The sequence below is a fragment of the Drosophila navojoa genome, chromosome 4 (genome assembly GCF_054131105.1).
Source record: "Drosophila navojoa isolate 15081-1374.11 chromosome 4, UAZ_NAV_1.0, whole genome shotgun sequence".
NCBI lineage: Eukaryota > Metazoa > Arthropoda > Insecta > Diptera > Drosophilidae > Drosophila > Drosophila navojoa.
Genome location: NC_142892.1, coordinates 20,189,298 through 20,201,608, shown reverse-complemented (window position 1 = coordinate 20,201,608; position 12,311 = coordinate 20,189,298).

The following is a 12,311-nucleotide window of genomic DNA, read 5'->3' as shown; positions in this document are numbered from 1 at the left end:
CATATGATATTAGGAGTAAACTTTCAACAGAATCTAAATTAAATTGATTTGCAATTAGTTTTGCAAAGGAAATTGAAATTATTTTAAGCATTTTTTTCGCAATGGCAAGCAAATTAAATTTTAATGCAATTAATACAACATGAGATGGAGATTGAATCAATTTAAATACAAATTTATATATGCTAGCTGCGGCAGCTAGCAGCAACGAAAGCGACAGAGACAGAGACAGAGACAGAGACAGCAGCGATCCTATTCATTCAGACAAACGAATTGCAGGTGAGGGTATCAAAGCAGATGTGGCTTGTTTGAAGGTTCTATCTAAACCAAATATTAAACAATAATAATTAACTATATTATTCTAAATAATGTAAGTATATAAAATTATTTATTCGAGTATCAACGAATATATGTATGTATACGCCTTTTTAATGACAAACACTTTATAACATTTTTTTTTATCATAGTTAATGTTATGATATTTATGTATTTAAATATATCTATAAATCTTTTTTGTGAATAAAGATAACTTTACCATACTTGCCATAGTGCTATGCAATTTACGTGTTTATTTTATCTCTTATTAATGGCATTGACCACTACAAAATTTTGAGATATTGAAATATTTATTGTATGATAATAGGTGTTTAATTTTCTTTAATATATTATGCAAATATTTATATACAATTTATCGCTATATAAAGGGATCTACATATAGATCATAAAGTTGCTCATAATATTTATGATATAAGAGCAAGTGGAAGGCCAACACAAATGTATTTATTTAACGATTAAATTCCTTCTTCATTTCAGTTATATACCCTACACTATTTATTATTTACATGTATTTTATTTTATTTTATTTTAAAAGAGGTGCCCCAGTATTGAAACCCCCCCAAAAAAAATAGGACAAACATTTCGGTCTCTGAAGTAAATTTTTTAAACTTATTTTTAGTACACACTCGAAACACATTTAAATCTCAAATTCAATGTCGCACACATCACAAATATATATATTATTATTAATAAATAAGCAGAGCAGCTCCAGCTTCGTATATGCCCAACCCCAAGCAAACATTGCTGCAACACATTAAGTAAAATCATCAAGAGCTGAGAGCATCATAAAGTCGTTATTGCCTTCATCTTACGATACATTTCATAGGCATCACAGCTGAGAGTATCTTAAAGTCGATTATCTCTGAGCTATTCGCGGACAGTGCGTTCGCCTGTGATACGGCAAAGCGTAAAGAGCCAACAACCGCATCGAGGACAGGCCGCGTGGCCGCGCGGCTGCCAGTTGCCAATTGGCAATTGGCAATTGCCGATTGCGGATTGCAATGCGATGCAATGCAAAGCGTAAAACGCAGCCAGCGGCGTTTGTAGTTCATGAACGGCCAGCGAACTCAGCGCGACTTGATAATAAGATACACATACAATGTATGAGAAAAAAACAACTCAAAAAGTAGACAAAAACGAATACGAAAACGAATATCTGTAGCTGTGGGCGAGCGACAGAGGCGCGGGCTAAGGTTGGGTCTGGGGCTTGGACTGTGTGGCTGGGGCTGGGGCTGCGGCTGCGGCTGGGGGACTGTAGGCATGGCAACGGCTTGCACCATGCACCGGTAACTTTTCTCTGTGTTTTCTGTTTTAGTTTTTCAGTTTTTTAGTTTTGTATGGTTTTTGTTTGCTGCCTGCTGAAATTGAGTCGTTCGGCTGGTCACGTAAGCACCGCACCGATTCCAATAGCGATTTGGCCAGCTTTGTTTTTGGGCTGTCGCCGTTTGCTGGCCCCGGGTTGCATAAGCCCCACGAATTTGATTTTGGCAACGCGGAAGATACCAAGCCACAGGGATGGATATGCTCGTATGTGGCTGAAGCCAAGCATCTAAGCGATTTCGCCCGAAACCCATTTTGAAGTCAAACAATTGCAATCGCTACTTGCATCTCGTTTGATCACTTCTGAGCATCAAATGGAAATGAAAATCGAAAGGGAAATGAAAATCCGAGCTGCATGCGGAAACTGATGCCTAGATCAAATCAGCTGTCAATTAACTGAAACTAATATAGACAAGTGAATAAACCTCAAGAGGCGAAATATGAATATTAAAGCGAAACTCACAGAAATTGTATAGAGGCAAATATATTATCCAAACTATCACAGGGAAACTAAATTAGTATTACACGAAAAAGCCTAATAAGCTTAAAATAATATATGTATTTGTAATAATATTATTATACATAAATAAAATAAAAATAATATATGAAAGCGTTTAAATAATATCGATAATTAAATTAAATTTAATGGAGGTTGAGACCAATAATAAATTTAGTGGCAATGGCCGGTAGAGGTTGATATTGATACATATATAATATTTAATAAAAAGTTCCTTCATTTCCTTTCCATATTGAACAATAGAGAATTTATTAAATGTAACTCAAAGTTGCACAAGTTTTGCATTCATCAATTGTTGATTTTGCCATTTATTTGTCTCCAGAGACCTTTCAATATCTACTTAGTTGTCGCTGCAGATCTTTGGAACTTATTTTCAATGCAAGCTGCATTCGCTAGCTGCGAGTGGAAAGTGGAGCAAACGGTTTCCTTTATGGACGAGCGTATAAAATTTTATGAACCATTTATGGCAAGTAAAAAAAGAAAGAAAAAAAATAGAAAGAAGCAGAAAAGAAATGAAATCAAAGAAACACATAATAGTAAAGTAGCAAAGGAAAAGAGCAGAAAACGTCGAAGCGGAATAATAATGCGATGACAACACAGAGCCATCCACAGTCAGCCAGTCAGCCAGTCTCCAGTTTACTCGACAGCCATTGCGACCAGCCATTGCGACCATTCGAAGCACTTGCAAAAATATTATTATGATTGCTGGTACTGCAACTGCTGCTGCTGCTGCTGCTGATGTTGCTGATGCTGCTGCAACTGCAGACTCCATATGGAACTGGAGGGGATGGCCAGCATAAACAATCACACGCTGAGTGCGTCCACAAAATCCCATAAATAATGAAAGGAAGCTGCCCGGGCCGGGCCATAGTTTGTCGAATGATTTGAAATGAATGAAATAAATTGGTTGCTATGCAGCAACGCAGCTACGACGACCCGGCAAACAGTAAATGTCACATACATAACTATATCTCGCTTAGGGCCACAAAGTCACAGGGCTGACTTCACACACACACACACACACATACACACGTAAATGTGCTGCAAGTGCAGCTGGGGAATACTAGGTGAAAATGCACATAAAGAGATAAAAAGCTATTCAATTAGTAGATTATCTCTAGTCCTGAACAAACTCTACTCCATTAGCCTTCATTTGCTTACAAAGCATATTATTCTTGTATAACACTATAAAAAACTAAATGACAGAAAGCCATTCCATTTATTCACAGTACAATTATTTTATATTATGAATGAAATACATAATTCAAGTTTTATATATATATTGTGTATCAAAATTAATTTAAACTACTTCAAATCGAGTAGAAAATTGAGACTATACTAACTAAAATATATGTATAAAATATATAGTATACAATATGTAGTACGCAAGTCCTACATATAAATTTAGCACATAGAATGATATTTTTCTATGAAATTAATTTAAAGTACTCGAAAAATTCTGTTTGTCAAAGTCAAAGAACGTTCGACAGGAATATTTATGTGATGCGGCTAAGGTTGGTAATTGTGCAACTGCTGCACAACAGTTGTGGCATTAATGAGCAGCCAAACAAGGCAACAGCAGCAAAAGAAGAAGATGAAGAAGGGAAAGGAGAAGAAATGTAACACAGACAAAGAGACATTTTGTAGCCACGAAAGTGCAGAAGTCGCTGGCAACGACGAATCAATCGCAACTCAAATAAATTAAAAGAAATGCAAGCAGCCCACTTTGAGTTTGGCTTTGAGTTGGCTTTTGGTTTGGCTTTCGGCTCTTGGTGAAGCTCGCATGAGGACACAAAATAAATTAAAGCGGCAACAAACGACGGCAGCAAAATGCTGTAAGCAAAGGCAACAGATACTTTGAAAAATTAATGGCACGACTGGGCAATTGATTTAAAGCAGCGACAAACAGAATTCAACGTTTCAGCAAAGCCTCAAGATAGATATTCAAGTGCAGATAGTCAGTAAACAACAACAATAACAACAACAACATCAGCAATAGCTACGCATTACTCGTATATACAGCAAACCGTTCTGCTGACGAAGACAGAGAGACAGAGAATGAGATGGCAATGGCTGGGAAAATGATTGGCAAAAGAGTATGAAAGAAAGCTGGATTGCCAGCTTTTCGCATCCGTATCCATGAGATACTAGCGTCCCATCTAGCTATTTAGACGCACAAATGTTTCTAATCTGTGCCGCCAACTGCCACTGGACGATAACACACACACACACACAGACGGACAATCCGTGCCCATTCCCACACACACACACACACACACACACACACACTCACTTACATTTTCCATTGGCATTCGCATTCGATGCGTTCGTGTTGCCTAGATTAAATTTCAATTAACACCGCAGATACTTGGGCTCGCTCGCTCGCTCAGTTGAATTTATTGCAGCAGACAGTGGCGTGCGTATCGGTTTTTCAATTAGATCTCGCATTAATTAAAAGACGTTTGTCCAATCGAAATTAGTTGCTTGTTTCCAAAGCAGTTCAACATATAACAAATATATCTTGTTATGAAATATTGAATTTCTTAACTCGATGTCTGACAATGATGCGAAAATTAATTACATTTATATGCGACGGCATTGCATAATATCATAAAATATTATTTTTGGTATGTTCATATATGTAATGTTTAGTTACATATTATTATTATTATTATTATATTAATGATTGAATTTGGTACAGTAATCATTTTATATTTTAATATGACACCATTTCGAAAATATTCTAAAAGGAAATTTCTTTTTCGGATAATAATAATTACCAATTGATCTAAATAAGTTCTGTACCTCTCATACGCCATATTGAACATTAGTCCCGAAAAGAAATTTCCTCTTCGAATTCTATTCCTCTCTTTCTGATATTCATCCGATTAACATAAATAAGTTCTGTCCCCCTCTCTCCCTCTGTACTTACCTACACACACTTCACTCCAACTTCGAACGCGCTTCCATTGCAATATTTCGTTAAACACACTCACGCACAAATATAATGTACACATATGCAAAGCAAAAATTTCACTGGAATATTGCTTGCATTCCAGCTTTGCTCCATTATCCGCTCTCCGTCTGGCCGCTCTCTTTTCCATTGCTCTCACGATTCACAGCGAAGAATCGACGAAAATGAGGATATGCATAAATAGGCAACAATTATTTGTAGAGCAGAAGCAGACAAACGTTCTGGCACTTTCCTTCAGCTGCACGCCCACACACTTATACACTCACTCTCACATACGGCAAGCAAACGAAACGGAATAAGTTGATATGCTTAAGCCGACGTGTCGCGACGTCACGTACTACAGTTGAAATGATTTAAATTTAATAACGATTTCTTTAAATTAACCTCATAATTAAAGCTTTTGTAAACTACACCAAAAGCATTTTTTTAATAATACTGGAACCCACATATAAATAGATGTAAATAACTGAAGGCAATGCCGCAATACTCCAATATTGAAATTTCTTCCCTCTAATTCACATACAAAATTCAACAATTAAAGGAAAGAACTGCTTCAAATAACGGCATCTACAAATTTTAGCCTTTAACCGGCGCGTCGCGATCCCTTGTGTTGTATTTGATTGAATTTTTCACATTTTTTTTATTAATTACTCAACTCACTTTCCTAATTATAATATTCTTCACTAGAATTTACATTCTTTTTGAGCAAATATGTAAAAAAAAGAAGCTATCAAACGATTTGCGGCTCCTTCAGCGACGTTTTATAAAAGGAAGCAAATCTCAACTGATTTGCAACTTTGGCTAAGGCGAACTTCAATTCCAATTTCGAATTTCTGCGGATCAGAACAAGAAAAAAATGCAAAAATTCCCTGCTCCACGTAAAAATTCCTTCCTACAATTAGGCATACCTGAAAGAGACAAGCATAACAACATATTCTGCTGCTCTCTTCTTATGCACATATTTTGTTCGAAAAGTTATTTTTTCTAACGAAATATGTATATTAATGAACGAGTGCAAGGAATAGTAAAATATACTCCTTTTTGATCTTCAAGTTGCCGTTGCAATCGCATACATGCATACCTAAATATGCAAGGGTGTCTGAATGTGCGGCTTTCTTTGTAAACATAGCTTCTTTTTGAATTTGTATGGCAATAAATGAATCAGTTTTAAATAGCCAATATATGAGATCAATCATAATAAAAATTCTGTTTTCATATGAAAATAATTATATTTTATATATATTTGCAATTAAATATTTCTGTCAATGTTTTTTTTTTTTTTTTTTTTTTTTTTTTGTTCTGTAAATTGGCACATTGGATTGAAATAACATATAATTACATGAAATGAAAAATGAATAATAAAATTCTTAGATTAATATTAGCAAATTAAAAAATAATAATATAAAATAAACCAAAGTTTCTACATATTAATAATTATACCTCATACCTTTCATCAATTTCCCTCAAATTATCTCCTCGCCCAAATCAAATATATTTTAACGAGTTTTGTTCAAAGTAAATAGAGTTTACCATACCATTTTTCCGAATCGAAATCAAATTCAAATAGATCTTAGCTTCAGCTCGTTAATCATATTCCACAGTCTTTCATTATATCTAACCTGGCCTCCGAATATTGTACTTCGCCCGCTTGTGTGACTGATAATGCAATCATTTCGTCTAGATCTATTGGGCAGTTCCGTCCGTCTATGGAGGTTTCTTTACAAATTGGTCGCCTCACGCATAACTCCAAATGGCTGGGGCGTTTGTTCATTCAGTTTTGAGCTGGGGCCAAATTTGGCGTTTGTTGACAACCTCGCGACTCAGCTAAACAAATTTACCGTTACATTACAAGCACACCCACACACATGTTCAGCTGGGTCGCCATTAAGGCATAAAATCCAAACGAGGCGAAAAGGTAGACCAACAAAAAATAAACCGAAATAAATAAAAAAACCAAGGAAAAATCATTAAATTAACATGACAAATGACAAAGGGCCGATAAAAGTACATGCATGCATGTGCCGGGTCAGCGAGAGTGGCCGAGTGGGAGAGAGAGAGAGACAGAGAGGGGAGAGGGAGAGATGAGGGCCACAGCCGATGCAGTTAGACAAAGTCGAGGACGAGAGTCCGGATACGGACACGGACATGGCGGAGGCCGAAGACGCCAGCGACAGTCAACACTATAATAAATCCGTAAATATAACAGCAAAGGATACTTTGGTAATTGGACGAGCTTATGCTTAACGGCGCTTTAATTTATGCCAAGTGCCCAAGAGTTGGCCGCCAGGCGCGTTGCACGAAAACCGTCGATCCCGCCGACCCCTGTCGAGCACCCCCCACACCAGCCACCACCTCGCGCCCAAGTCAACACGGAAACCCTTCGACCCGGCATCCAAAAACCCAAACACCGGACCCGCCTCTCCAGCTATAAAATGTCGCGCTCGTCGTTGTCGTTCCTTGTTTATGTTTATGGTTATGTGTATGTCTCTCTATATGTATGTATGTACATATGCATGAAGATGTGTGTGCGTGGTGGGCGTGGCACGTCATGTGGTACATGCATGCGCCCAATTTGAACGGGTATATAAAATGTCAGCATGGACATCACTCCACCCAAGTGGACAGCGTACAGTGGTCAAAAAATAAAGTTCAATCTAAAACCTTTTTTTCCCCTTTCGACTTGGTTATTAAGAATTTCTTTGCGAACTTACGAATGGTGTGATAAAATTTAATTATAAATAGATATAGACTGAAGTGGATGGATGTCTGAATCAGGGAAAATATAGAACTTGCAGCAATAAAAAGTCCGGGTAATATAAAAAGCTTTAGTCGTGCTGACCAAGGGTTAGGGTAATCCATTTAATTATATGTGAATATTTATTTATTTAAACAAGTCGTGCAGTAAGGCGTTCATTATGACAAAAATAATGCTAATGGTAAAGATAATAAGTAATATGATTTTCCTATGCTTGACTTATGTAGAGATATTTTCTGTACGGTCAGTCAGGTTTATATATCAGACAGTTCACGACGCTTATTGACTAAAATCCTCTTTCCACTTGAACTACCCCCCACCTTACACCAGAACATTAACCTTAAATCTGAAGCCCTTCTATGTGCGACTAATGTGTCCAGAAACCTCTTCTGTGAAGTCCTGGGATTCTTTTGAACGTCCTCTATTATGATATGTTGTATATATATGGTATATTATAGTATAAATTGTATACTTTGATTTTCACAACAATTTCTACCTCAAATGCATTAACCAAAATATTTTTAAAAATATCCAAGAAAATATATACAAATAAATAATAAACTATTTTATAACTAGCTTCAGTTAAGCGCGCTTTCAATGGACTTGAAATCCTTTTAGCCATTTTCAGATTCAATGTGATCCTATGAACCTTTAGAGTCCCCACAGATTTTACTTTTTCCACAAGTTTCCAAATTTATGGCGCCCATTGTGCGAATTTTGTAATTGTGCGCGACGGCGCTGCTCGCAGAGCGGAAGCGGAAGTTGCTACCCATTGTTGTTGTTGTTGTTGTTGCTGTTTGTTAGGTGCTCGTGTTTTTATTATTACAATATTTGCGAGCATTATTGCTGTTGCGCTTTTTATGATTATTTTGCATATCATAAAATTAAATGAACGAAAAATGTTTACGTTCCTTTTTTTTTTTTATTTAATTATAATTTTTTTTTTATTTTGATTTTTGTTCTTGTTGTGTTTCATTAGGTTTTTGTTTGTTTGATTCTGGGCTATAAATATATTTTACTCTGCATGGTAAATCACATTAATGTTTGGCATGTGCATACAATAACATATATTGAAAGTTGGTGAATATATGTTCATCACATATATACTTTATATTTGTGTATATATATTTATATACTTACATTTAATATACATAGATTCGGGCTTTAATATAATAATTGAGTGCATTCTCAAACGAGCGCAATTACGAGCCTTCGATTGCTTGATTAGCGAGTGAACACACAGCTGCTAGAGACTGAGCGAGGGAGAGGCACATAGTGTGTGTGAGTGAGAGAGACAGCGTGTGAGATGCTTTGAACCTGTGCTTAGTTGCTTCGTGCACATACATAAATTATGTTAATGCCATCAAAACAGAAGAGTAACCAGCCATAAAAGCACTAAATGTTTAACTATAAAGGCGAACTGTTTGCTGCACACGGCAAAATGGCCAATGGTCGAGAGGGAGTGGGAGTGGGAGTGGGAGAGAGAGACATGGAGAGCGTGAGGGTGGCAGATGAACAGAGTGAGAGGGCGAGAGCAATGTGCCATCAACTTTTGATGGAAATGGCCATGGAGTGTGGTCAACAACAAAGGCGGGCCAATAAATGAGCCAACGGATGACTTTATGTGCACATTAAAAGCGACTAGCACATAAAACTTTCAAAGCAAATTAAGTGTAGCACACTTATGTGCGCCGATCTATCCATGCCCACTTGCCAGCCAAACGCCCACTCGATGCTTGACTGTATATGGACGCTGCTGGTAGCGCCAGCTGTTGGACCTTCAGTGTTGCTTAGTTTCATATAAATTTTTGAAAGCTTTGAGCAATATTTAAGGCAATTTGTTGTGGATGATTTACTGAAGACAGTAATACATTCTTATGGGTGGGTGTGTGTGTATTTGCATGCAGGTATGTATTCCCATATGTGCGTATAGGTTGAAAGAGCTCTTCTAGGCAATTCTCATATATTTAATAAAATCATTCTTTTGGTTCATATTAATATCTCTTTCTGTTCTCATTCTCATTATCTTGTTATTTTACATTTGTCATACTTGTCTTTTCATCATTTTCCTCCCCATTCATATTCTAGTTCTGTTTCTATTTTTCCTTTCCATTCATATTCTTTCTCATTCTCATTGTCATTCTCAGATCTTTTCTCATTGTTTCTCTCCCTATCTCCTATCCTATTTTCCTTCTCTTCTATCGTCTTTCTCATTGTCGCTTGCTTTCTATATATCCCTCTCTCACCGTACATTTTCCCTCACTGTATACATATATATTATTTATTTTTTTGGCAATATATTATAGTAATATCTATGTATCATAAATATTTTTGCATATTTCTCTATGTTCTTTTGTTTATCTATTCTGCACATGTGTTAACATAGCTATATTCATATTCCTAGTCAGTCATCAGTTTATTATTCATATCTAGCTATTAATCTGTTTTCTCTCTTTTTAACTCTTTCTATTTCTCTGTCTTTCTATCTATCTATAAATATGTATATATTTTAATCGATCTGCAAATATTCATATCCTTATCCATCCATAACCATCCTTATCCATCATTTATCTGTCTATATTTACCAATCTGTCTATCTACACATACTTACTTACACCAGAGTCGCTTTACTTCTCTTTCCCTGTCACGTTCTCTCTCTCTCTCTATTGCAGTCTCTCTGTCCCTGCCCCGTCGACTGACTTTTTATACCCTGAACCCATTGAAAATGGGAAATCAGGGTATAATGGTTTTGTTAAAATGTATGTAACAGGCAGAAGGAGGCGTGGCAGACCCCACAAAGTATATATATTCTTGATCAGGGCGACGAGCTGAGTCGATTTAGCCCTGTCCGTCTGTCTGTCCGTCCGTCCGTCCGTCCGTCCGTCCGTCCGTCTGTCCGTATGTTTGAACGCGTCGATTTCAGAAGATACAAGAGCTAGAGACTTCAACTTTTTTTTTAAATGTCCGTATATATCACGCGGATATCGAGTTTATCACTAAAAAACGATAACTCATTCCGATACTTTTTTATCGATAAAAAACCTTATCGAAGATCACTAAAAAAATTGTATCTCCTACATCTTTCAAGCTAGAGTCTCCAAATTTAAAATGTATATTAAGACGCATGTCATACAATTTCGGTTTTTGTTAAAATTTACCCCCCACCCCCAAATCCAACCCCTCACCCTAATCTTTGTAAAAGTCGTATATCAAATACTAGAGACTTGTGCTTCGGTATACACATACATTTAAACAATATGAATACGTTCTGAAAGTTTCATTACGATCGTACGTCTAGAAATTAAATTATTCAACAAATAAGTTCTCCTAATATTGCCAACATTGCAGCGCAACCCAAGCGCAATCGCCTGTATATGTGAGTGTGTGTGTGTGCGTGTATTTGTTTGCATGAGTGCGTGTGTGGGTGCTAATTATTATTGAAATATCAGTTGCTTGTAGGGTTCAGGGGATCTCGTAGTCGAGCAGTCTCGACTAGAGCTTTCTTACTTGTTCTAATTCCAGTTCAATGTTCAATTTAATTTTGCATTCCACATTCCACATTACGCTTTGTTAAATCAGGAATCTCTCTTTCTTCTGTCTCTCCTCCTTGCGCATTGTTGGCTCAATTTAAGGCTTGAAATATTTTTGCTTTAATGCATTCAAATGGTTCGTCCCATATCTGAGTTTGGTCTTTGTCTCAGTTTCGTTTCGTTTTCTCTTTTTTTTTAAGTCGTTTTTCTTTCATTTTTCTTCTGCTTATTTTTGGCACAACTTTTTTTCGCCAATACCTTCATCAATCATTACTTGTGTCACGCGCTGGGGACTTTGGGTCTGCATCCTCTTCGACTCCGGTTTGGCGGGTCGCGATTGCAGTGCCAGTGGATTAGACGGCGCCCCTTCCGGGTTAACAAATGAATTTCGCGCGATTGCCAGTGGCTGCCATGCCCCCTGCCCTATGCCCCCATGATCCCCTGCCCCTGTCAGGGAAAGACTTGAAAAGATTTTAACACATCGCATCTGAAAGGGGGAGGGGCAGGAGTCCAGGACGTGGCTAAGTGAGGCGAGGTTGAGATTTTGGCGACAAAATCGAATGTTTGCGCCTGCTTTCTACAGACACACACACACTTACGAAAGTCGAAAATGCTGCGTAAAAGGGTAAACAATGACTGTTTTTCCACAACCACGTGGCTCGACTTTCTGCCAACTCCCTCATTTTCTTTTCTTTTCAATTTTTTTTTTTTTTTTTGTGCCGACGAGCTGTGAAAACGCAGCGAAGCACAAAAATAATAACAAAACCCTCACAGACAGAGAGACGAGTGAGCGAGAGATAGGGAGAGGGAGAGGGAGAGTGGAAGGGAAATCGAGCCAAGCCCAGCGCATATCGTATATATTGAAAGCAAAGAATGAGCAAT